Genomic DNA, 27,704 nt, shown 5'->3' with positions numbered 1-27,704 from the left:
CATGGAAAAAGCACTTCACTTACTCCGCAGAAACACTGTTTATTTGTTCCCCCCCCCTTTACTCACTATATCTTTTTACCACTCTGCCCTGTCATGCACTCCTTTTGGAGATGGGCTGTCACAGATATTCCCAGTGGCTTTTGCAGAGGTAGAATTGGAGTGAGTTAGACTGAGCTGTCATGTCCTGTAATTTTTTATTTTCTGCTTTTCAGAAGGTTTAATTTTTCTGAAGTGATGCTCTGTAAGAGATACTAGTGAGAGTCTTAAATGTGCATTAACAAAGGTTTTTTGTCCGAGAATGTGATTTCTTAATGTAGGAGGATATAGATTTATATCTGATTTCTGCCATGAAGGGATATTGTCTGTAAGATTGAAAACCTAACTAAACACAGAATCTTCCCCCAACAACAACAACAACAAAAGAACAAAGAAAAACCCAACAGAAAAAAAAAATCCCACAAAATAACCCAAACTAAACCAAAACAAAACAAAAAAAAGAAATAGACTATAACTGAATTGGGACTCTTGGGTGAGTCGAAGGCACCATTCATGCAAATATCTCACTGTGTGAAGGCAGCAAGAAGGACACTTTAGAAAGGTGCTGAGGATGCACCTACATCTTCAGTGTGACTATCTCTAGAGAAGCATATATACAAGTGTTTTGAAATATATGAAAGGTTTCATGTTAAATGGTAAAATAATTCACTGAACTACTTTGTCCCGATGATAATGCAAATGTCATAATTAAAGCTATAATTTGGCATAGAAACAAAGAGCCAATCGTGGTTTGTGTCTGTGCCACACAGTGATAAGCAATGTAATTTGTAACAGTATGAACAATGGACTTTTAGATTTCGGTGCATAACCTTGACTATCTTCCAGACAAATATCAGAAAAATGTCCTAAGGCTACAGATTATTACATTTGGGATGATGAGTGTTGGATTCTCAGCACAATTACAAAGTTGTCCTATTTTATCTCAGTTTTGTTTTTTCTAATTATGTGTAATTTACTATACAATGATGGAAAAAAAATGCCGCCTTCTTTACACCTGCAATCCTGCAGATTTCATGTCTTTTATTATTCAAAGAACTGTTGATACAGATGTTATGCTCATAAAAATTCACATGCATATAATGTTTCCTACAATGATCCCATGTACTTTATGAGCATAATTAAGCCCTGCAGCACAGTTAAATGGCATTCCAGTTTCATAAACGGGTAAACTGAGGCATTGCAGTCATGACTTTCTTAAAATTACACCAATTTAACGACTACATTAGCGGTGGATGCCGGGGGCTCTGACTACCAATTGTTTCATCCAAATCGTAAGAACATATGACCTCCATTAACCCAGACTGACTTCAACTACAGCCACGCTTCTTTATAACTTTGTATTATAAATGTTTCGCTTGCATTAAGCTATAATGGTTGTTGACATTTCTATTTCATCAGCTACCTCAGTTCCAAGTGCCTCTTTCAGAGGGTTCAGCTTCCAAAGCCACATCATAAATCCCTTTTTATACACTCACATTTTTCCCTTATTTTTTTCCATTGAGTTTCTACCCTGCTCTACAAAACCTCATCACTATGACCCTGCAGTGCACTAAGCACACTTTAAAATTCTCTTTCCTTTCCTGATGATTTGTTTCATTAGTGACATTCTTCAAATCAAATGTACCTAATCCACGGTTCAGTCTACTAACAGGAAATCGGTTCAGTGAACAGGGATTTATATAACAAAAGAAGTGCTCACTTAGGGAGTACTTTTAATACTTTGTTCATTGAAAAAAATGCTAACCTTCAGATTTTTCTGACTTTAATGCTCTGGTGTTTCAGTTTGGATTTAACTGTAAATGAAAGCCTTCGAAAGCCATATAATCCATCGATCTCATATTTGCTGAAGCACAAGTTTCATGATACATGAATGTTTTTTATTTCTTTGATTTTTTTTTCTCTTGGAATTATGTCAGTTATGTTACTTCCAGGCATGCTTAATTCTATTGTCTGTTCTGCTGTGCAATTCTTAACCAAGGTCCAAATGTCTATTTTATTTTATATTTGTTTAATTTTGGGATAGCGATTGTAATCCCAGCAGCTGAATTTATTTTTTGTGGGAGAGTGTTCCTCTTTTTTATGCTATCAGTACTTCAGCTATTGGAGTGTGGAGGCTTAAGTGTTCCGCTTTGAGATGTGGGTATCTAAAGTTACAGTCATCTTACTTGATAGATTTGTATTTTTTTGTATGCACAGCTTTTTAAATATTTCCTGAGACAGGAACTTCCTGTATTTCTGACAGGAATAAGTTTTTATTTCTCTTTGCTTTCCAGAGCGGGTATTGATATGAGAAACTATACTAGACTGCAGATCATTAGATTATCTCATGACCTCTCAAATTAGTTTAATGAACTGCACAACTCAGTGTTCCAAGGAAAGACCAAAATCTACTGTCACCACCACCAGTGTTAGCTTGGCTGGCTTTCAAAATTGTTAATCCATTGGTAATACTCCGGAAAGAGAGAAGGTTGGATTTTAGGGTCAGGGAATGAAAACAAGAAAGAGCAATTATGCCAAATGAACTGTGTCTGGAAATTGTGACAGAGCCTAAGGAATGATTGTGTCCATTTAATATATATATATATTTTTTTTTTTTCTCTCAGAGAAGAACGATTCCACAGTGATCTTGATTAGAATACATAGGTCCTAAAGTAGCAAGGCCTTTTTACTGAGTCATGTCATGCTTCTTTTATTCTTTCACTTTTAAGTCTAGTAAAACAACCTCTGCCCCCCAAATGCAAATGACCTTGTGCAGCTCAGCTATGACTGAATTATTAATATCAATACATTTTACAATAGCAGTATGCATGGTGATCAAATTTGAATGAAAATAGGGTTCTGAAGAAAAGAGGTGAAAAGACCCCATCCAGAATGTGAACAAGAATTATATAACATGATTTTATAGTGTTAGTAGATAGTTGAAGAGCTTTTTTCTTATGATTTGTCTCATGGATTTTCCATTGCAATTCAGTGGGATATAGGTATTCTTTGAAAATTATAGCCACAGAATGATGAGACAGGTGCATATCTTCTATACACAGATCCATAGTTTTCAAAGAGGAGTCACTGCGCTACTTTCAGTCACTACTCCTCGAAGCAATGGTCCAGCTCATCACTCATCTCTGACGATTGTCTTCCTTCCCTCTGGGATACTTATCTCATGAAATGAGCCGCATAGATGACAGTTTTAACCATGCCCTATGTAGGAAAGAAGTTCCTCCCAATATATCCTGCCTGACCTTCTGAAAGAGAGGACAGAAGCAATCCAGCCATTCATTATCTAGTTTTCAATTCAGAATACACTATATCTGTCTGTAGCCTGGTTTGAAAAAAATGAGTTCTCCACATTTCAATCATCTGTTTTTCCTGTTGTGATGAAATGCCGATAGTATTCAATAGGCTACTCTACTGGCAATAAGATCATTGTATTGATTAAGCAACTCTTCCTTATCTGTAAAATAGAATATTTTGCTATGACATGAAAAAGTTGGCTAGCAGAAAAAGAATGCCAAAAGCTCGATGTAGCATCTGCAGTCCATCCCAGTACTGATGAATAACTATTGTTCTTTATTCACAGTTAAAAATACTCTTAATATTCTTCATATGAAAACTGCTGCCTGGACCATCGCTGGAATCAGATGAGACTTATTTGCAAGGCAAAAATCCACAACTCTCCTTATGAATCCTTTAGGGAGACTAGCAGTCAAGTTCTATAATCTAGCCAAGGTTTCAGCTCTCATTTAGGGGTAGCCATAGATAAGTTACTCGTCCTACTCTTTTGTTACAATGAAAAGTCCTTATGTATCATATTTTAGTGGAGTAGCAAGCCAGAAAGATTTGCAATACAATATTCTGTTTGTATTTTGTGCTTGCTAGGCTATAAAGAGTTTTTAGAAACAATACTCAAAAGTTAGTGCTCAGAAATTATTTTTTCAAATCTCATATCAGAAAGTAAGCTAGCATTCAATACTGGAAGGGTTGAATGAATATGCACTGAATTTTGGTATATGTAACCTTTGTTCGCAAGAATTTTTCTTGTCAGTGGAGAACAGGTGCAGTGGTGTTAACTGTGATATTCAAAATCTTGACATGTATGTCAAAAACGGGTTTCTCTTCATGTGCGATGGTGTTCCATAGAATAAAGAAAAATACAGTAGAAGAAAAAGCAAGATTAGGCTCTTGGTGTTGAGTCTGACAACTGGATAAAGGCCTGACACTGGAAAATCAGCAGCTGCAGCTACCTACGTTCTGAGGAGACTGTAAGCTGTGCTTGAGATGCCAACTCATAATTGTAAATCATAAAATTTCCACCTAAAGTATCATTAAAGATCGAGCTCTTAGTATTATTTCTGAGTTTTACATATAGCAGCTGCAACTGTTCCATCTGTATTTTGACTGTTTCTAATGTTCCCATTGCATAGGATATAAGACTTAGGAAACCTTAATTCTCTGTAGTTCTACACAAGGTCTTCTTATTGATACCATTCACTACATGTGAGGTTTTAGCTCAGATTAGCAGAAAAACAGACAAATAATTATTATTATTTTTTGTAATATGAAAAAAAAAGGTAGTGGGTGTTATTTGCAGAAGATCTTTGTATCTTGTATCGCAGCTAAACGTGATCATGTTTGAATTCACAGATTTCCTTTAAAATCTTTACTTGTCAAGTTTCTTCTGCCAAATGTGAGGCTGCTTAATTCTAGAATCCTTATAGAAAATTACACTTCTGGTGGGTTACGGGTAAGTTGTGATCTCCATCATAGTCAAGTCTTCAGAAATGCTTATAGAGAAAGCATTTTTATTTGCGCTAGGAAAAACCAAGAGCCATTAGAGATGAAATGTTATTTATTAGTAGCATACTGTATCGGATTTGGTTTCCATGTGACATTCACTCTTGGTGCCTATAGAGTGAGTGGCATTATTTGGTCTGCTTTTGAATTTGAAAGCATGGGATCTCAGTAATAACAATGGCACAATGAAGAGCTACTAGCCTTGTAATGGGGATGGCTTGCCTTCCTCTTTCACTGCATATGGAAGTAGGACCTATGATTTTGTGCCATTGAGAGATGTCCCCAAGAAAGAGCTGCTTCTTCAGCCCAATGTGCTTTGTAAAGTCTAACATTCACCCCAGACTTACAAAGTTTGTCTTCAGGGACTGACTGGAGCCAGATGGACTGTTCTTCATCCACAGTTGCCAGGTTATGTAGTGACCCATATGTTAGTCCAAACTGAGTTCTGAATGATCCAGATTAAGGCTATAATTTGTTGATGGTGTTTGAATGTGACTGCATTTACATGTGACTGACTTCCTCCTTCTTGTCTAAAGGATACATGTCCCTTTTTTTTTGAACATATGTGGGCTTTACCTTTCAGACCTCCCACTGCATAATGCCTGATTTTCTTACTGAGAAGTGCTATGACTGGAAGTGGATTTCTGGTAGAAGGTGCCTTGATGCCAATATAAGCAGTTCTTCACAGCTTTTCAATATAAGCAGTTCTTCAAAACATTTCAACGGTTTGACTGTTTTCATGTGAGGATGTTTTCTGTGTCTGAATCTCCTAAAGCACATTGCATGGGTGTTTTGTTTGTTGTGAAGAAAAAGAGGCTAATTCTGATTCTTATTCTGATGGGGAGGTCATCGCTGAAGATGCACTCTGAATTCCATGTAGCAGAGTAAACCTACAAAAGCCACAGTATTAAAAGAGAGATGTGAAATATATCTTCAGAACCCTCCCAGCTTTTAAAAAGAAAGAATGATTCCATGCTGCCAAATCCACAAAACTGGTCTCTTACGAATCTTGTGGTTGAGCTCCAGAATAAGCTCTTTATTCAGCCTTTCCTTATTTCCCCTGCCCCTTTGTTTCTTCATAAAACTTGTAAAAGCTTAATAGCTTGAAGATATCAATTGCACTATAAAAATAATTTGAAATTGGCTATTGTGCTCAAGCTTAGTAGGGGAGACTGAAGGACACACAGACAAATGCATATATGTGTGCATATCATACCCCCATCCTCCTTTCCTCCGTTCTTGCTTTCCTCTCATAATGCCATGACAGAAACCTGATTTTCCTTAAGAAACCAACATAAAAAATTTCACTGAGTTACACCAATGAATCTGTACTGACTTTTGGGAATCATTCTTGATCTATATCTGTCTGAGAGTTAATTAAACTCTGAGCCTTAATGAGATCATTTAGGTACAGACCCTGCAAGGACATAGCATGTGGCTTTGTAGAGATGAGCAGTTCCAGTGAACTGACTGGGGTTATTCACCTTTGTAAGTTTTTGCAGAATCAGGTTTTTAGTTATAATTTCAAACTTTAACTGGTCTTTCAAGCTTTGAAGAGAATCTGAATCATTCAAATGTGTTTAGTACATGAAAGATTAGTAACTACTACTGTATTGTTATGGCTGCAGTGAATTAATTTATATGACTACAATCACAATAATTTCTGATTCAGGTTTATTATAAAGTAAGTTTTGCAACAGTACACAGTGTAAAAGAATGCAGTATATCTGACCAGATATATATTAAAACAACAAAACCGTAATGCTTGATACAATACTTCCATTGCATGTCCCATGATGATACTGTCAGCATTACATATATGGCAGCCTTACAAAAAAAAAAAAAAAAAAAAAAAATGCAGTGAGTTTGAAGAACGAACAGGAGAACGTTTTGTTTCAGACAAATGGGGAAGTTGCTGCACCAGTAAATGTCACTATAAAAGAAAAAGGCAGTTTGAGGACTAGGAGAGGAAAGACGGAGCAGTCGTGGGAAAGACCCAGGAGCAGAGAGGATGATACTTTATGTAAAACGAAAGCGCAAAGTGGCGCGTCCTCCGGCCGGCCGAGGGCCGCTGGCCCCGGAGCGGTGGGCGGCGCCGGGCGCTGTTGCTCTCCAAGGTGCTGGAGAGAGAAGAACCGCGAGCTTGGAGAGCGGCGTAACGAACAGGAGTCGTTTAAGTGGGAAACCTGAAGTGAATGAGACCAAAATTACTGAAGACAGTTAAATATTAGATTAAACTGTTTATAGAAAATAAGAACATACAGTAATTCCATTTATTTATTTATTTGTTTGTTGGCTCTGGGATTGAGTTTTGTACCTCTTGTGCTATTTCGCTGTGGTTCTTCCAGGGAATATGTATGCGTGTGTTTTTGCATGCTCACGCACAATATTTAGAAAAGAGTTTGATGTGTTCTGCTGACACAAGCTTCCCATTGTTGCATTCCTTGTGCATTAGATCTAATCAGTGATATGCTTCCATTCTGCTTTTCATACCGAGTTAATTCCCTCTTCCAGTGGGCAAGCACACCACAGAGTGTTTCATTTACTTGTCATGGTGAGATCAGGAAATCTATTGTTAATTATTATGGTTTCAATTCCCAACTCAGCTGCCTATGTCAGATGTGCCATTGTGTGTGTTTGACTATTAATAACTAGATGGAATATTACTATGTGCGCTATGAATACGAAGCCTTTTTTTAGGCAAACTCTTCTAGAAAGAAAAAATCAAAATGGTACCAGAAAAGTCTGACAGCCTCTTACACAACTATCCGAGAATTGATTTAAATACAAAATTAAATTATCAGTTTTATGTGTGCATATAGGAAATAAGTTATCTAATTCTTCAGACTGTTTCAAAATGTACATAATATGCAAAATAAATATGTCTCTTAAAACAGCATATGAAAACAAAGATGGATACTATTAATAATAATAATAGCACATTTTTATTAACTGGAAAATGTTACCACACATAGCTAAAATGCTGACAATACAACAAGAAAGATGAAGTAAAATAATTAAAATAGTATCTAATCCATCAAGTGTCTATCATACCCCATACTTACAAATAGGTACTTTTTTTTTTTAACATTTTGAGTCATTTCATTATGGCTTTTTGTTAGTAGGAGCTACTGAGTCAAACAGAAAATCCAGAATTTCAGTTTAAACTCCTAGCCTGTAGAGGTCCCATTGAGCTCCCCACATTGGGAGTTTTAGAGTGGAAGAGCAATACTATGGAAGATGCTTAACTCCTCTTCCCATATGACATGGGGCGGGGGGGGGGAGGAAGAAAGAATGTGTAATAATTTCCAATTGCTGGGTCTCTCCAGAACAATCGCATTTGAAATTTAAAATCAGCCACTTCTCAGTAAAATGTTTGTTCGCTTCAGTGGACAATTATAGTCTTTGGTAAGTAACCGTAAGGGTTACAATAGTGAATGTGCTACCATTCTGTAATTAGCAAACTGTGGAGTTGCCCTATTTGTGCAAATAGTATAAGACTTCCATTTTCTTTTGCAAATCTCCATATAAACTTTATTCATTTTAAACAAGATACATTAATAAAGTATATACAAATAGAAGACCGAAATGGGTTTGCATTCTTTTGTAAGTTCCTTTATTCTATTATGACATTAAATACATAAATAAATAGCATTTTTTATAATAATGATGACTGGAAATATAATAAATGTATAGGCTTCATGCTTAACAATTTGAATTTCTGTTTTGTTATTAGCATGATATTAATACAAAATTTGTAATTAAAATTTTGAGAACTGTTTTAAATGGGGTTTGTATCATATATAGGGACTAGTGAGTGCTGAGCAAACATGCAGATGAGCAAAGATGTAATAACTTGGAAGCACAGTGCAGTAATACTAGCATAAGAAGGCTCAGTCAACAGCCTTGATATTTTATAATATTACATCTATCCCTCCTGCAAATTTAGATTTTCTTATTCTTGCTGCTTCATTCCTACTAGTGGTAGGATCAGTATTGCACACAGGATTAAGGAATGTTTGCTAACATGTAATTTAGCTCTTCTTAAATCAGGGCGAAATAATATTGGAGTAAAAACACAGTCATGTCATTATGAATGTTGATACAACCACAGTGATTTTTTAAATTTAGACCTTAGTTGTTCTTTACAGGTCAGGAAATTATTTTTTTCCATGAAAAATCTTTACAAATCAAATGTTGTTATGCTTGACTATTTAACAGAGGAAAGAACAAACATACAAAAATATTAATTTTTATTTGAAATTATATTTCATCAAAATATCATTTATGTAAAAGGACAATTGGCAAATTCTTTGGCCAGTTTTAATGGATTTAGTTCATTTGTTTTGCAACATAGTAAGTGCTTTTAACAAAAGCATGTGGTGTATTTATGGTTTCAGATCTTAAATTAGATGAAAGAGGACTAGGAAGCAGTCAGAAAGATAAGTTAAGGGATTCTTTTTATTTAATTGTTTCACATACCTTAAACAGTTGAAATCTAGGGAGATTCTTTCCAAACTATTCTACCTATTTTCTCATATGAACAAACAAAACTATTTTTTTTTCCCCTTGAATAAAGGATAGTTTTGCATAATTCATAAAATGATATCTTTTCCCAGTTCCAGGGAGGGAGAACTATCAACACATGGGCAAAGTCACAGATGCAGAAGGACATTCCAGAACTCGCTTTATTTAAAGTAGGTCACTTGCTGTAAACTCAGGCCAGGTAGAGCTTTAATTTTTGCAGGCAGTGCCACAAGAGTTGTGTGATTATGCTGCTGTTTAATAAAAAGTATGACATCTTTGTACAATGCTTGTTCTCTGGGAAGAAGGGGAAGAGGTCCTGTAATAAGAGAAGTGTGCAGAGTGAGTCAATCAAGTGCCATTGGAAGAAGAGGTCCACACTGTGAACATACCAGTAATTGACATCTTGTGGCTACCCCCATTGTAATCCAATTAAACTTTATTGAATTCCAACAGGGGAAAGTGGTAGGGGCATGGATCCTCACTGCCGTACTACTGTAGGCCATCCTACTTACAGGCACTGGAAACCAATTAAAAACTTACTTATCCAAAATAGCACACTTAATGAACACACTGTCTGGAGAGGACTATAATTATCTTCTCATCATGGGCCTGTACAGGCATTAGTACAATCTCAGGGAGAAACAGTTGAACTATCCCAAGAAATTTAAATTAATATCCTCCAAAAAATAACCGGACATTTTTATGTTTGGGCTTTTTTTTCCATCACTACCCACTTGTTTCTGCCAAAGTTATTAAGACTACTGTGCTTAGCAGTTAGATGAAGACATTCGGTCTTCTCTGAAACACACACCTCAGAATTGGTTGGCAAATGGCTGGCAAGAATTTTTGTAAAGTTTCACTGAAAGTTACACATTCCATACCCCAAACCCTCTACAAATTGAATGGTATTGAATTGAATTGAATTGAATTGAACCCCCTACAAATTTTGTACAAGGGAATGGCTTTGCCATTTCATGGATGGAATGTGATCCATATATAGAGATTAACAGCAGCACTGAAGACAGCTTAGATACAAAAGTCAGTTATTTATATATCTTTTTTTTTACTCTGTTGTGTTACTCTGAGGGATACGTCCTAGTTTCCTTTTTTGAGACTGATAGGAATTACCCAGAGCAATGATCATGAACATGCATATACACATATGTACACGTGTGTATATGGCAAAGAATAAAATCTTTCCCTGTTCAGGCTGGGTTGGCAAAACATTTATCCTGGCTCTAGATTCTAGCCGGGATATTGGTATCGAATTCCTGCTTCACAAAAAGAGGTATGAGATAATTCAGTGGCTACACGCAGTCCAAACCCTCATTTTTATATTGTTAAGAGGTTTCCTGTAGCACAGTCTTCTGAAGTAGCAGATAAGGGTCTGCTGCTGACATCAGTGTTGAATGGTATCTATCCATTCAATTTCCATTTTGCTCAAGCAGTTTCTTTAGTAGTGTCCAAGAGCTGATGTCACTCCTGTATCGCTCCCAGAAGGAAAAAAACGGCATGGACATTCTAGCAGGCTGGATGCTGAATTTCCTCCTCACTCTCAAAGGAATTTTGTTTCTTCTATTTTTATCTTTCATCTGTTTTTTGAAGAAGGGAAAGTTTCCATAATCTCTTCCTGTGGCTTCCCATAATTTGACAAGAAAATGCCAGGAGCTCCAAAGGATATTTGTATTAACCTTGCTCATCACCTCTCAGTTCTTTATGTCTGTTTTAAAGTCAAAGATAATGACTAATTCATTCCACAGAGAGGCCTGCATTAAATGCTAGCTATCTCTAGCACGGGTCACAGCCCACACATGTCAAATGCCTTATTTGTAATGTCACTGGAATGGGACTACATCTCTACCTCAGCTTTCCTTCTTTCTCTTTCCTCTTGGCAATCTTTCTCCTCTGAGCACTAAGGACTGTATGTACATCCAAAAAACAAACCAAATCTATCCCAAAATTGTTAACCTTAGTGGTTATAACTTACAGTATTTCTGAAGGTGCAAGATACTTAAAATACTGTCAGTGCTAATTTTGTAGTGGTTTTCTCCATTGTATAAATTATGTGTGTAACTTGTATGCACTTGGATATGGTTAACAGTGGTTTATCTCCTTTAGCATTACTTTTGAAACATAGACTTGCAAATTCTACACCTGAAGAGTAATGGAAAAGGAAAGTATTCAGCCCTGTTTGCTGCACAAATTCAAAAAGACTTCATAAATACACTTACATGACATACCCGTTTTCCTACTGATTGGACATAGTTTCGTTTTTAAGCATATAACTTTTTGACCTGCATATAAATGAACTGTAAAAAAAAATGCAACCTAGTTCTATGGCTTCTTTTAGGAATAAATCCAGCCTTAAGGCTGATATGTGTTATAAATAAAATAGGGGGGTTTATTGTTATTTTATGTTGATACATGCATGTTTTTACTGTTTTGAAATTAACATTGCAAATATTGAGACAACTTCTATAACAAAGTAGACCATTAATTTATTTTCGTCATGCCTCAATAATTTGATTATGTATGTGTTGTTGTTCAAATTAAAGCTCTAATTTTTAAAAGAGTATAATTTTAAAGTAGTGATTCTGCTGGGAAACTTTCAAAATCCTCTCAAAGGCTTACAGGTGGTAAACTTAATGATTAAAAAATACTGTATTTACTTCTTGAGTAAAGTATCAGTTTGTGCAGATGTTTATTTTAATAAATATTACTGCACGCAGTTTCCAAAACATAATTGTTATTGCATAGTTGAGACAGGTTTTCATCCATATTTATTACATGGGTTTGGTTCATTATGTATACATGTCTATATACAATCTATACATCTATATGTATGTATACATATAGCCTTTAGATGGAAGATAATTGTCTAGGTTCTTCCAGTGGATTAGGCCTGTACTTATTACTCCATCAACACATAAATTCAGAATGTCTTGTTCCTGTCAATTTGTATGGCAGCCCAGGCATTTTAAGAGGCTTTATGGGAAGTCTAAAATCACTGCTTTATTTCTTAGAAATTAAATGACTGTCTTTTGAGAGTCATAAACCATATTTAGCACTAGATGGGTGACCACAGCATTTGATTGTTGAGAATCTGTAGCATGCTCTGCTTTGCTAAACTTAACATTTTTGGCGACTGTAGTAAGTATGCACAAGATGTGATCCTCTTGCTTGTCAAGAAACTCATCACATTCAATGGGAGTCCTGTGCACAGAGTGACACAACTGCATGCTAGTAGTTGACTTTAGGTTGGAAATTTTATTGAGTAGCCCCATGATTTACACAGTATTGTAACTACTGTAAGTGGCTGGCAGGATAATGGTGTCTATTTGCCTTTTCAGCAATGATAGCTTAGGCCTATTTCTTTACTGAAAACAAGTTTTATGTTGACTTTATAGCAATAAAAGACTGTTGCTGATGTCCAAGTTAGAAAACACCAATATATATGCAATTCTGTGGTACGAGTTCTGAAGTAGTTAGAGTAAGAAATATGGTTTGGCTGTCCCTGCTAGCCTCTTCAGATTATTTTCTCAGCTGATTCTCTTCTATTTGACCTGTTCTAGCCAATATATGTCATTACCCTTCTTTCACTATTGTTGCTTCAGGAGGATGAAAGGAAAAAACTATTAATAGAGTAACTACATTTGCATGTACAATGTCCCAAAAAACTGCAGAATTCGACTTACATTCGGAAACTTTGATGATCGAGGTGGAATTGTCTGGTTCTTCTGGCTTCTGTTGGCTCCTCTGGCCTTCATTGTTGGGATCATCTTAAAGGTGTTCAAGTGTTAAGTGTGCAGGGCATTAAGTAATTTTCTACAAGGATATGCTTACCTTGGCATGACAAGAGTCCCGCTTCTGAAATTTTATCAACATCTAATTAAATGAAATCTAGCACAAGCAAAACTCCAGTGATTTTTTTTTTCTTTTTTTTCCTTTTTTTTTTTTTTTTCTCTAGGAAGACTGGTTTGGAAGAACTTCATATATTATAGTTATGGGAATTTCACCAGCCCCTTGGAGTCAGTATTGGCTTCTGCTGAAAGCTCAGGGACTATGGCAGAAACTTCAGCTATGATAGGAATGATGTGAAGCACTTCTACTACAGCATCACTAACAAAGTTGTGTCAGAGTTAAAAACCTTAAGTCTCTGCAAGTCAGAGCAAGATAGAGTTGGTATTACAGATCTCGTAGAGATCGCCTCATAATATGGTGCTGATAATCCACGATATCTCATATAGGTCTTTTTCCTCAGTATCCTAAAACAAATTCAGGTCACTTCTTTGTGTGCTTATCCAGAGAATTACCTTACATCATAAAAGTGATAGCATGGAAAGCAAAAGATAGAAATTTGCGTTCTGTGTGTAGTGCCAGACGGACTGAAGTGTGGTCTGTGGACAGATCTGCAGTGAGCATGAGATGGGTAAATGGTTATTTATGATATTGTTGGAAACATTGGGAAGCATTAGAAGTGCCTGTGCTGGATGATGGATGGATGAGTAGGGTTTCTGACTTTAACCTGAGTCTTTAAGAATACAGTCATAGGAGAGTGGGCTTAGATTTGTTCTGGAATAGGTGATAAATTATATCTACACATTTAAAGTTTCTCAGAAAGACTGGTTAAATGTGAGTATACGTACTTTACCCTTAGTGCCTAGTTTTGCACTTTTCCTGTTTGCTAACATTTTATAAAGAATGCAAAGGAGATATGTTGAGTGAAATTCTGGTCTCATTAAACCTGATAGAAAATTTTCAATGGCAACTGGGGTTAAAATTCAGTATTTTATCAGGACATAGAGTCTTTGTTTCTTACAAGATTTGCTTGCAACATATTGTTTGCACGGAAACCTAACTTTTGCAAAAATATTTGGGTATTTCTGAAAACTTGGCAATAACTAGGAGTCTCACAGACTCTGGGGCTACAGTTTCATTCTTTCAGTCTTTTAGAGTCTAAGCTCCAAAGCCCTGCACAGTATGGTAGCTTTAATCAGGGTACTCCCAGGGAACGGGGCGATTGGATAAGCTACAATTCAGAAAGTCAGGTTTACACGTAACGGCCCTTATGTCAAAGATATTTTGAATTACAATGTAATAACGTGAATAAAGAACTAACAATCGTTTTCAGCTGGGTATGGTCCATTTGCTGTTGAGATGTTAAATATGGCTTCAGCATAAATATTTAAAGATCATATTGTAAAAAAAATACAGTTGGGAAGAAGCCGTACAGGGACTTAGAGAACCAGCATCGCATCCTGAAAATATGAAAAATAATTATGTTGATGTGGGAATGAGCCCCTACTTTTAAATATTTAGGAGCGTCATGCTATAGAAACCGTGCGTGATTATTACCACTGAAAAGTTTAATTACATGTCCTTCCGCTGTGCCCTCTTTTGTGGCTTGCTAGAGGAGAACTGGAAAGCCGAGGAATGCCTAGCGATCTCCTGAGAGCTCTGTTTTTCTCCCCGCTTTGTAATGTAAATGGCCAGTTTGAAACCCGCCACGGATTCACGCGCTCCATCCCCGAGCCTCCTTTCTGGTTTTAACAGGAGGATCACCTGACCGCCCCCTGAAGCTGCCCCTTTCCCTGAAAAATCTGGGAAGGCGCTGGCTGGGGCTGGGGAAGGTGGTGGCTGCCGGGGGCCGGGGGGGGGCGGCAGCCGAGCCGAGCCGAGCCAAGCCGAGCCGAGCCGAGCGCTCCGGCGGCCGCCGGGGGTGGGGACAGGAGCGGGAGCGCCGGGAGTGCCGCTGCCTCAGCCCCGGAGAGGAGGGAAAACAAAAGAGCTCAGCTGCAGTTTTCTGTCGCTGTGTCTGGCTTAAGCAGAAGATTCTAGACATTCCTGCCGAAAAATCAAAGCACGGCTGAGACTACATCTACCGGGAAGATATTTTCTGCCCCCAGAATGGGCTGGATCAGTACAGGTGGTTTGCAGATCATGCGAAGACGGACGGGCTGAGAGCCATGGAAAGGTGGGATAAGACTCTGCCTCTCTTTCTTGCCCCCCCCCCCCCCCCCCCCGCCTTGATTTGTAAAGCAGTATCGCTGGGACCTGAGATGGGGTCAGTACAAGAGACTAGGTGGGTTTTAATCCCACAAAACCGAACCAAAATTAGAGGCACTACTGTGTTCAGCCAGATGTTGAAGCCAAACTTGGGCTGAGTCGGACTTGCTTTGTGCTATTCTTGTGTTGCTTTTGATGTTGTCTTTGTTTAGAATAGTTCCTGTACGAAACACCATGCTTTAAGACTAACTGCATGCTTCTTTCACAAATTGTCAGATGACTGTTCTGAGGCTGTTAGGATTTTGCCAGGGAAACTGCAAACGAAGGCTTTGACTATCATGTTCATGGAAATAAAAAGAGCTGTTGACTTGGAATTTCTTGTGATGCGGGCATGGTTAGAAGTTGAGCTGTGATTGTTGTCGTACACTGTCTAAATCGTAACAATGGGCAGTTCAAGTAGAGCAAGTTTGAATGGTGTTTCTTCAGCGATTCCAAATGCATTTCACTCTTAGGATCTTTGGCTTTTCACCGAAGGCAACGAATGTGATTTTATTTATTTATTTATTTATTGAGGAAAAAGCCAACAGAATTTTGAAGAAGATTGAAAGACAGAAGCAAATTAACATTTTTATTTGAATGGTGGTTGTTAACACCAGCATGCCTAAACATCTAAAACAAATCCTAGCAATTTCGCATTTCTCTTGCTGGGCAGAGGCATTTCTTTTGTTCCTGAAAATTTTTCCCTGCCTTTTTAGAACAAAAGGCGTTTGCTTTTTTTCTTTATTTTAATGGCAGCAAGAGAGTTATATACAAATTAGCAATTTTGTACAGGTTAATGCTCTGCTTCATTCTGAAGGAAACTGCCTTAAGGTATTAGGAGGAAAGGGGGTGGGCAAACAGGGGGGAGACTTAACCGATGCCCAAGAAATATTGAGTTCAGATGGATTTAAATCATATAGAGAAGCATACATTTATCTGTAGCCGGATTTCAGTTCCATGTCATGCAAAATCTGCAGACCATAGCAGGGAGATTCTTAGCAACCAATAAATCAGATCTGTAATGGGCCTTTAAAATTTGTCTGTGAGGGGTGACTGCCTGGGTCCCCTTTGGCCAAATTAAGATGCAATCTGACAGTACAGTAGCATCTGTGTGCTGACATTTTCTCGTGAACCTAGTGAAAAATGGCTCCATATCTCTTCTTCAGTCCCCAAAAGACAGTTTCTGAATAGCCATGCATTTTTTCTCCTGTATTCTTGTTCTAATCACCATTCTCTCTGATAATGTCTGACTGGCTTGTTTTGCTTTGCTTGCTTTGACTGTTTGACTAGCTGAGGGGCTGTAGTGAGCAGTGGTTGTTTTACCTGAAATCAGAGCCTCATGCCAATACTACTGCTCCCCCCCCCCAAAAAATAAAAAATGTTTGTTGCAAATGAGTTGTATAAATACTGCTAATAACGCAGCTTCTGCCTGCACTGCTAGAATTAGGTAAGTGGGTTGAAAAACATGTGTCTTAGATAATGTGCCACCCACGATACAGGTAAAAAAGAGATGCCAGCCAGTAGTGAGTGCAACTGACAGGTAAAACTGAAAATCAGGCACAAGAGGAAATTCCTTAAAGGCCAGAAGTGTACCTGTCGGTACAAGTGTTTGTTTATCCACGGGAGAAGTTCACGTTCAGATACTACAAGACCGAGTGGGGGAGGAGGAGGGAGGAAGGCACTCCTTTAATTGTACTACAAGTGTGCTTGTTGGAAAGAGCCTCGTGTCGAATGGCCATTCAGGCTGACACCACAGTTCTACTTTAAGTTTTTCCTCAGCAGAACTTGCCGCTCAGGGGTGGGAGAAGCCTCTGTCTGGGCATGTGTGGGGTGAGCGCAGGGGAGCGAGGAAGGGGCCCGTGTTTCTCCGGAGCGACCTGTGCCAGGTGATTTGAGGGGTGGCAGGGAGGTTTGCTCTGGTGGAAACTGCTGCTTTAAACGGTCCCTGAGATAAGGTGGCTCCATAGCACAAAAGTAGGGCAAGTAGAAGGCGGAAGGATGGCTCTGAGAAGTTGTGAGTAGTATGGATCCTCTCCAGAAAATGCGGCTGGTGTTATTTTTGTGACTGCTTAATAGTGCCTATGGAGGCTTTTGAAAAATCACTGTATTTACTGGACTCCTGTACTTTCTCTCCAATCCAAGGTAATAGTTTCTCTGTATTACAAATATGATTTTCAGCAAGAAAAGGATAACTTTAAAAGCTTTCCTCATAGAAAACAAACGGTATAAATATTATGCCATTTACCCGCTGCAAGAGGCATTACATTTTAGTCAGTGCTTAGAAAGCATGTTGTGTGGAGTACTTATAAAACCCCCAAACGTTACTTGCCAGACTTGTTACAGTCTTTTTAGATTAATTTTCATAGACCTAAATGCTTGGAGTTATGGTATAAAATTCCACTACCGCTGGAGAGGAGCAAAAATGGAACTTTAACACCACATGCAGATCCCATTACTGCTTTTGTACAGGTAGATAATTTGACAGTAGTAAACAGTTTGCTTCATGGAAAGTGACACAATTGCACTGTGGGAATGTGAAAAAGGAAAACAAACATCTTGCAAACCATCAGACAAGCAGAAATGTCAACGAGAGATATTCAAAATAAATAGAGTTGAAATGCTTTGAGTGACAGAAAGATTCCAGATGCCTAATTCACATTGACCGTAGTTATAAAACAAGGGAATGCAGCTGCAGTTTTAGAAACTAAGCCAAATCAGGCTGATTTCCAGATGTGTATGTATGTAATCAGAAAGAACGGGAGTCTAATACTGAACAGGAACAAATTAGATTTCAGAACTTAACTGGACACATTTAGAGAAAGTGGATTGAAGATTCACCACGGGCAGAAAAGTTTCTAGAAGGAATGTAATGAGCAAACTTAACCCAAACAAAACACACACATCCAACTACTAGCACTGTCTATCGATTATGTGATTATTAAGTACAACATCAATAAAAGTGGGCTTTAACAGTGATAATCTGATTTAAGAAATGAAGCAAGACTTTTGACATTTATTCTCAATACAAAAGGAAAACTGCCCAGGGACTTTGCTTGCAAATACACATTTTCTCAGGGCACAGCACTGACACATTGGACCTCTGTAAAGGGGGAGGGGAAAACAAAGATAGAAATAAAATGGTGGCGCTTCGAAAATTTTTCACCATTACTTTCTACAAGCCGTGTAAATGCATCCTGTGGTTAAACATAAAGGTCAGGACCGTCTTCTTCTTGTGATGTAAATAAAAGATAACAAGAATTAAATAGATTATTATATACTAACATTAAAAAAGACTCAGATCCAGAGTATTGAAGTCTGAGAAAATTATATTTACACTGAAGCAGTCCAAGTAGCAATTGTCAGTGTTCCAGCTGACAGACTCAGCAAACAGCCCACCTATTTCCCATTTCAGCAGCAAATGCCTATACAGAAACCATCATGCTCTCACTGCAAAAGAAGCTTAAGAACCTTAAAGGCCATATAGTATTCCCAGTTGCCCTAATATAACCAGTTTAAAGCAAGTTTGTTGTAAATGGTATCACATTTTTGGTGATTGTAGCCATTATTGTCAAGAAAAGAGTATGGTCAGCAGAGTTTACTTTTTTAAAAAACAAGAACATCCCAGCTATTCCTCTGTCATTCCTTTCACATATTTATAGCACATTCCAGGCCCATGTGTCTTCATTTCTAGCACCAGATAACAATTTCAGAGACAAATCTATCTCTTGTCACTGTTGCGACAGTTTTCTGACTATATTATACTGTAGGATGAAGAGGAAGCTGATTCTTGTGGTGACCTTTGGTGTTTATGTACAGAGCATACCCATGTATTAGTGATTGTGCATTATTTTGTAGAAAATGAAACATCAATGGTAGGGTTAGCTGAAAACTGTACTGGCTGGGTTTGCTCTTTCTCTGAGCATGGAAAGTTAGGTTGACTTTTTCAGGTGAAGAAAGAAAATCACTCTCATCTGGAAAGATGCAAGATATTTCTAACCTGACCTTATCATCTCTTCCCTGTCACCCTTCTAATTTCTTTGGTTTTCTCCTCTCATATTTTTTTCCTGGCCTTCCACAAACTTCTTCATTTATGTAAATCTTCTGTGATATGACCTTGCCAACCATCTGTGACTTTCCTCTCCTGCCCCAGCTCCATGTTCTGGGACAGTGAAAAATACTTTCTGCCAGCTAGCCTTTCTTTGGTCCAGGTGAAGTCAGAATTCGATGCTGGGGAAGTAGGTTTTACAGAGGTGCATATCCAGATGCCTACAGAATGAAATACTACCTATATCTCATCAATCTCCCTACTACAAAAAGGAAATTATTTTTCATCCCAACATTAGTCAAATCTACCGTAAAGAACTTAGCCAATATTCCCATGGTTAAAACATCCGAAGGAAGCAGTGAGAGCTGGTGGCTTTCTCAGGACACTTTGATCATCTGAGTCTGTATCCTGAATACCTGTATCATCATATGAACTATCTTAAAGGGGAGTGTGATTGTTAGGGGTTAGGGCTCAGCTCTGCCTCTGATGAAATCAGTGCCAAGTTTCACTCTAGAGGTGCAACAAGAGAACATTTAGTAGAGAAAAGAGAGCTCATCTTGCAGAGGGGCTCAGGTTAAATACATTTTAGTCTTCCTGGCAAAGAAAACGAGCAAATAGGATTGACGGTGGGTGATCACTGAACCTCTAAACCCCCTAACTGTTATGCCTTATAAAAACGTGAACCAAAAAAAAAGTGCCTGGGAAAAATTCTTTAATCTGAAGGTATTAGGAGTTAAGTCTTTACAGCCATGACAATCCCCATTGACAGAAATGCTTATAACCCAGAGGTGATGGAATACAAATGGGCATGGATGTGGGAAGCATTGCAATAGAGACCACATCACAATAAAAGCTCTCTTTCTCAGTTATCCTTTCCTTTCCAGTCAAATAAATAAATTGCAGTGATGTACAGTGTGAAAAATTATTGCAGCTAGAGTGCTTTTCTGATGACAGAGATGACATAAGTTATAAAAGCCTGTCCTAGATAATAGAAAGTAAAGATTGCTGGAAGTTAGTAAAGATTTAGGAACTCTTGGGGTCTGGATTGATTCAACCATACTAATTGGATATGGTTTGCTTCACTCCTGTCTTGGTCATCTGCTGAGAAACCTGCACTGATGGGAGCACAGAGGCATGGCACTCCTGTGCTGCACATGCTCTCCGTCTGACTCCGCTCCCAGGGTCCTTGCTTAAATCTTCAGGAACGCTGATGAGGTTGGCCAGAGTTGTTGCAGTGATTGTATTCATCTCTGTGAACCACGATGGCAGAAGCCATGATCAGTCCAGAAGGTGACAGTGATCATAGTGAAACGTTGGTGAGCAGAGCCTCTGCAGGGACGGGACCTTCAGGGCAGAGTTGCCTTTCGTCCAAGGATTTTTCATGTTCAGAGTCAGCTTCTTGACAGAAACTCTGGAAGGTAACTTCGCCTCACCCTGTAACGCTATGCAGTCAGATACAATCTAGCATTTTGTGTTTTAACAATGCTGTAATCTAGCACGTAACCTAAAGAGGAATGAGGAGCGGTGCCTTTCTTGCTAATTAAGGTGCCCCACCACATGGGTGGGATCCAGTGCATCTAAAAGCAAAGCTTAAATATGACACCAGCCTTCTGGAGTACTCTGCCAATCTAGAACATCTGAGGAGGTTTGCAGAAGGCTGAATAAAGGAGCTTGGTCAGTTCATAATTGTTCACTGTCTGTGACTGGGGCAACTGGAAGCACGTGTGCCTCTGTCTTCAGAGCTCTGCAGCTCCTGAATGACAGAAGTCAACATTCTTGGTGTTTCTTCTTCAGAAGATGGAATAGAAAGGGGTTCTAGGAAACAGAAGTGAGGAGTTTGTGGAAGTGTGGGTATTTTTGCATCATTTGCTTTTATAGTTCTGCACCCCAGAAATCCAGAAATCTTTATGGGGTGGGTGGTAGCTGTCCCTTAGATAGCAGTAAGAGGACTGTGCTGCACAAAAGTAAGGGGTAACTCGAACCTTTCCCAGCTTTTGCATTGCTGGATTTTAAAACCTGGAATAACTGTTCCCATCACCTCCCATTCTGTCATTGCAGCCATCAAATACTGCTGTCAAACTAGCTGCAGTGATGTAACCATCCTAAAACACCTGCCTGTACACCTATTGGAAAGTCCTTCTGAAAAAGGAGTGTGCCGATAGGGAGCTCTTTATTGTGGTTTTTTTTCTTCTGCAGATTCAGCTGGTGCTATATATTATCCTTTACAACCTTCAGCCATTGGGAGCTAGGACACTGTAATTATGTTCCCCGTTCATGGAAGTTACTGCCTATCACTGTGTGAAATATGCACTCTGAGATTCAAAACTAAACTGAGGAAGCACGTTTGCTGCTGCTTTCATACCAACAAAATAATGGTAGTGTTAATTTACAGTAGTAAATGCTCTCTGCCCCTTAAATGGCGGAACCTGGATAAAAATACCTTGTTGTTGATATGTAAAGAAGTCAAATTCCCAGTGCTGACAGTTCGCTTCCACAAATAATATTGTACATATGTGTACTTCCTTTTACTAAAATGTAATAGGGGTTCACTCATTCATAAGTGTGAAAATAAACTGGGAGGCTAAGACATAGAAAGTACACGACCATTTTTGACAGAGGTAACTTAAAGTCATCCCTGTAGAGATAGTCAGGATCTCACAGCCCTTCCTAACAAGGTGCCTTAATTGCTCATTACTCTTGAATTTGTATGCAGATTGGTCTTTAAGTACCTGGACCCAGTTCCCACAATGACTCAGAGGCACAGGAGAAAACAAAAGTCGGGTTTTCTAGCTCCTGCATCTCCTACTTTTGCAGCCTCATCCACATGAGCATTGCGTTCTGTGAGGTTTCACCACTTTCTGACTCAAAAATTGTAGCCTGGTTTTATCTCGCTCTGCTCTCTCCCGAAGTTATTCAGAGGAAGTGAGATATGGTGGGTACTTTGTGCACTATTCCATTAGGATAAAGAATGTACGATGTCTATTGTGTTTAGAAGAATGTTCCAAAGAAAACTCTCTATGGCATAGTTGTGATAACAAGCAGGAAAGAAATAAATAAAAGGAGAGACAGCCCAAGAAAATTTAGCTGCTTTGGTATAATCTGCTAGTTCAGCATTACAATGCTTGATACTAGTGTGCTTCCTTTGGCAAGACTCTTGGCAAGAGCCACAGCATAAGATGCTGTGTTTTCTGCAGCTGCCCTAAAAACAAGGAAAAAGTTTTTGTTGCTATGTACCTCCAGGAGGTAAATGTGCAGACCACCGTTGCACAGTGATCAAGTCTTGAACATTTTCTTGTCCTGTTCATTTCTTCTTCCTACTTTCATTCAAACAGGGAAGTCCCACATGCCTCCACTCTCTCTCACGGGACTGACTGTGCCTTTTAAGAAGTACCAAGGTTCTCAGTTTGTCTCTGCTCACATCAAGTGAATGAGGCTGTGAGTGATTATGGCTAGAAATGTTGGTGCACCAGACCCACCAGCTCAGGTGTGGTAGCTCTTGAAGGTGGAGGACACATTCTTACCCTCCTACCACACATTATTTTTTATTGTACTCTGTGTTTGATAATCACTTCTGTGTGTAAAGCTTAGTACATTTGAATTATCCAGTGTGATAATAATAAGTGATCAGAAAGCCCAGACTCCACCTGAACAGCAAATACAAGAATTATTGCCAAAATATCTTAGATGTTTGATATGAAATTTGCTTCCCCAGCTGGAGTAACAGCAGGATTTTTGGCCCAGCATCCTGCTTTTCAAACTGGCCAGTAGGGGACACTCTGGGAAAAGTAGAAGCACCAGGGTGGTATAGGGTAATACTTCCCTTTTATACCTTCCAGTTTCCAAAAGAAGTTGCCAAGATACTATGCTGTTTTCCAAGTGATATGACATTCCTCTTTTAAAGCATGAATTGATGTTTATGTGGCCACACAATGCAGAAGAAATGTCATTTCCAGTGTTGGTCCTATGGATACATGCTCACTGGTGTGTACGTAAGCAGAGCTCTGCACCTCAGTACAGGGTGACCCAGTCAGGGAGGAAAATTGGTTTGTTATGCCTTCACCTGAGCTTACTGCTGCCTTGGTGGTGAGCTTCATATCTTCAAACACATCAGACCTTCCTGTCATTATTAGAAATACTTTAAAACTTTAAAAGTCAAAAGCTTTGAGTTTTGGCTACCTCAGCATATAAAACTGAAAATGTGTTTCATTTGTGATAAACACATTTTTGTGCATATGAGTCATGCCCAGCAAAGGCAAAGTACTGTAATCCAAAAAAAAGAAAGAAAAAAAAAAAGAATCAGAAGAAACCCTTTTTGGGGAAGTTATTATCAAAAAAATCTATTAAAGTGTTTGACATAAAATGTGCCTGCTCTGCTGGGATCATAGTAGTGCTCCTGCAAATCACTTTTTCTCTGTTACAGGAACATTTATCACTAATTTTTGCAGGCACGCCTTTCAAATGCCAGTTCATCTTATCAGTGTGCATATGATTTTGGTTTGCCTATTTGCTCATCCTTGTTAGGGTTCTCCCACCCCTCCCCAAAGGTGTGAGGGGAGATTGGATTGAAATAGATAGACATTGATGAACAAATGCTTTTTTTGCCTTTGAGTGCAGTACAGTTGTCTATTAAGAGACAGCTTCTGTTTTTCCTTAGAATTACTGACCCACTCTGAAAATGGCTATCCTTGAGTCTTGGCTTGAACCTTCACACTGAAAGAGAGAATTGGCCATTGTCTACAAAGGGTTGTGACCAGCTATCACTGCACCAGAGAGGTCAATGGGAGAGAGTGTGTTTAAGAAGCTGTGAGTGAGCAGCACGGAGTAAGGTGAAGCATGCAGAGGAGCTCAGAGCAGAGAGCTTAGAGTAAAGCTCCAAGAAGGAAAAGAAATCCAAAAATTTATAGAGAAACAGGAAGGGCAACAAAAAAAACAAAATTAAGAGAACTGAGAAAGAAAAATTAAAATGAGTTAAAGGAGAAACAGGAATCCTCACATGCATCCTCAAGCTGTCATGGTAAAGAATATAAGCCCTACAGCTTTTCCTTCACTTCTCTATGGAAATAAAATAATTATCATGAAACTATCCTATTTTATTTTTCAGAGAAATGATTTAAAAGCAGTTCCCCATTGTGGGAAGACTTGACATCAAGAACAGTTAGTGTCTCTCACACACAAGCCCTTCTTTATGGTTACTGTTAAACTTAAATGCCAGAAAGCTGACACCCAGATGGCACCATGCTACCTTAACAGAAATGGATAGTTTAGCCTTATGGGAGCTGAGAGGCAGGGAGGAAAATGTCTTTAAAAGGAAAAGAAAAATAATTTTGAGCTGGATTGTGTCCTTTGGTCTGCAGAAGGAGAGTTAAACCAGTGTTACAGCTTCCTTCCAGGTGGGAGGGGCTTTCAGGGCAGTGGGGTCCTTCCCTTCCACCCCAGGCACTCCTCCTGCCATTCCCCTCCCACTCTCAAACATCCATGTCCCACAGCCGTGATTTCCCCTCTCCAGAAGAGACCCTGGGGCTGGTGTGTTGTACCAGACTTGTCTCCATCAGGGCTGTTTTGGGACGGGTTGATGCCAGGGTGCTTGCTGTAGCAAAAGGTCTTCTGCAGGTTTTCAGCATCCTGGTGAACCACAGACTGTCGAGGGAGGAGAGGGTGGGAGGCCCAATCTTTTTGGCCTCTACCTGGCATCCCTACTCGTGAGAAAAGGCAGAGAGGAAACTGTGTGAGAGAAATAGTCTATAATCCTGCTGCTTCGTGGCATATTATTATATGAGAGTAAGAGATAACAGTGTGCTTTTTGATAGAAAGTCACCTTCTAGCACTTTGTCATTCAGGTTCTTTGAAACTCAGCCTGAATGAAACCTGCCTGAATAAAGCTCTAAAATGTGTGCTTTATCTTAAAGTCCCTGAAGAAGTGTCTTCACTCCTGAAACACATCGAAGCTTTATTACGAGCCATATTCAGATCTCAGGCACAGTGGTGTAAATCTGCTGTTACTCACTCAAAATCAGTGGTATTATCCTAGCAGTGGAAGAGAGCAGGTTCACCCCTTCCTGCCACACAGAGGGATGAATTCATTCTACATTGTTGGCACTGTAAACTTCTGACATAGTGCTGGCACTTACTTTCACCTGGATTATTAGAATTAAGCATCGACTTCCTTTTGCAATTATACTAAATTAAGTTAAATCATTCTGTTTTCAACCTTCTGTTATACTGTAGAAAACTTACTTTAGATAAAACTCACCCTTTTATTTTACTTTAAAATTCTATGCTCAGGAGCATCTCCCAAAACATGGAAATGCATATTAAAAACACACAGAGCTAGTTGTCTCTGTAATGGTGCTACCAATGTTTCTCAGTTTTCACAGTTAGAGATGCAGTAACTTCCAGAATGGTGCAAGGTTTCTTGTCAGTTCAGAATAATGACTAAATTGCTGGGTGTATCAGAGGAGAGGTGTAGATGGTTATTAATGAGGAGTCAGTATTGGAGTTTATATTAAAGTGAATGCTTAGGATAGCAACAGGTAAGACTTTAGGGTAAGAAAAGTGAGAAGGAGCCTGTGTGTCAGAAGGCTGATAGTGCAGCTTTCGGATACTGTTTCAGCCAGCACGTTGCAGAGGTGCTGACCTGACCACGTCTCAGAGATGCAGGCAGCCTTGCAAGAGACAAAGAGTGAATATGCACAAGAGAGGTGAATAATTTTATTTACTTAGACACTGTGCTTCTTCATCCCAGGTGGTGGTGTCAAACTGAGAGGATACTCCAGGAAACAATCACAAGAGTTCATTTCTAGGACCATTAGTCCTAATCCTCTCATCATCCTTATTTTTTTACAGTAATATCATGTGCTATTTATAATGAAAGTTGCTCCCTCTTTACTAGTCCTTCCTAGACAATTCCTTTTTCCCCTCATGAAGATGACTATTAACTTTTTATTATCTATAATGCAGTAGGTCCTACAGATCTTGATCAGTATCATTTGCACACATTTATAAAGAGAATTTCAGTGTCCGCCTTTAAGGGGTTGTGAACAAGCAGTTCCACACTTGGTATGTTCTGTAGCTGTACAAATGGTTTCTACTGTTCTAGGAATTCAGGGTTATTTTTTAGGAGTATAATCCATGCAATATTAAAGCATTTAAAAGAACATATCCATCCATAATGGAAAGAGAGACTCTAAGAGGTTCATATACAAGATTATAGTTTTCTGCTTATTTTTTTGCATAGTAAGGACCAAACCTGAAGACTTCCTGCATACTAGAGAAAAAAAATTAAATTATTTGACAATTTCCTGTTAATGCGAAGCAAAATAGTGACCACCCATTGAAATGACCAAAGTCCTAACACTGTGTCACAGATCACATCTCTTCTTTTTAATTAAAATACCTGTACCAATTTTTTTCAGACGCGTAGAACTGGAAGAGACCTCTGGGCCATTGAATTCAGTCCCCCTACAGTCACAGGCAACTGTATCATATAATCTCTTGCATAAGCATATCAGTTTTGCTACACTAAATGTGTGGAGCACCAACTATGTTCTCATCTGTTATCAATGTTTTTCATTGATTTCAGTGCTGTGCTCTATTCACCAATTAACTAGGCATATCACCTTCACTGACCTGAATACAGACACTTTGCAGAATAATCTCTCATCCAGCAGCCAGATTTGCTGCTTTATACTCTTCCACCTGTCTAGCTGCATCGTGATCATATTTTCTCTCTGCTGAATTCTTTTCCTTTTTGTTTGTTGTTTTAAAGTCATAGTCATAATATATTAAGTAATGGGTAATTTTTAGATGGGTCAGTCAATACAGTGGAGAATAATTTCTAATTTATGTTTAAAAAGTAAATTTAATTTAGCAATTTTGTTCACAGTAGTGATTGGTTTAACTTTGATTGCCCCAGTACACACCCAGTTTGTATCAAACAAATCTAATCTGGTAATGCAAACAAGCATCGTCCTTGGTGCTTGAATCAAGGCATGTACCACAGAAGAGAGATTATTAAGCTCTTAAAAATGCTTGATGGTGAGACTGCCATTATGCCAGATACTCTTCTGAACTCTTGGTTGTATCATCTGTGGTGCTGATGGATGAGTAAAACAACCCTCATGTATAAACGTGATTGCTGTATTTCCTGTGCTCTCAGTTCTGGATATATGACATTTCATTAGGTTTAGCCCATTTAACTGTGATGTTTGCAGTGTTCTTCATTAAGTCTCACAAGATTTTA

General features: G+C 38.6%; 1 protein-coding gene across 14 annotated transcripts in view; it reads left to right on the top strand.

Annotated features, from left to right (window-relative positions):
• MAGI2 (membrane associated guanylate kinase, WW and PDZ domain containing 2) overlaps positions 1-27,704 on the top strand; it is a 770,074-nt gene that overhangs the window by 347,245 nt on the left and 395,125 nt on the right. Inside the window, exon 1 of one of the 14 annotated variants that reach the window (XM_052789025.1) lies at positions 15,068-15,349. The exons of the other annotated variants lie outside the window; for them this stretch is intronic. The gene's annotated coding sequence lies outside the window, so the exon portion shown is untranslated. Of the gene's footprint in view, positions 1-15,067; positions 15,350-27,704 lie in introns of those variants that run through there. 14 annotated transcript variants of the gene reach the window in all.

Source organism: Harpia harpyja, chromosome 6, assembly GCF_026419915.1.
Source record: "Harpia harpyja isolate bHarHar1 chromosome 6, bHarHar1 primary haplotype, whole genome shotgun sequence".
Taxonomy (NCBI): Eukaryota; Metazoa; Chordata; class Aves; order Accipitriformes; family Accipitridae; genus Harpia; species Harpia harpyja.
Note: the sequence above shows the minus strand (reverse complement) of the source record. Positions and strands in the feature narration are given on the sequence as shown.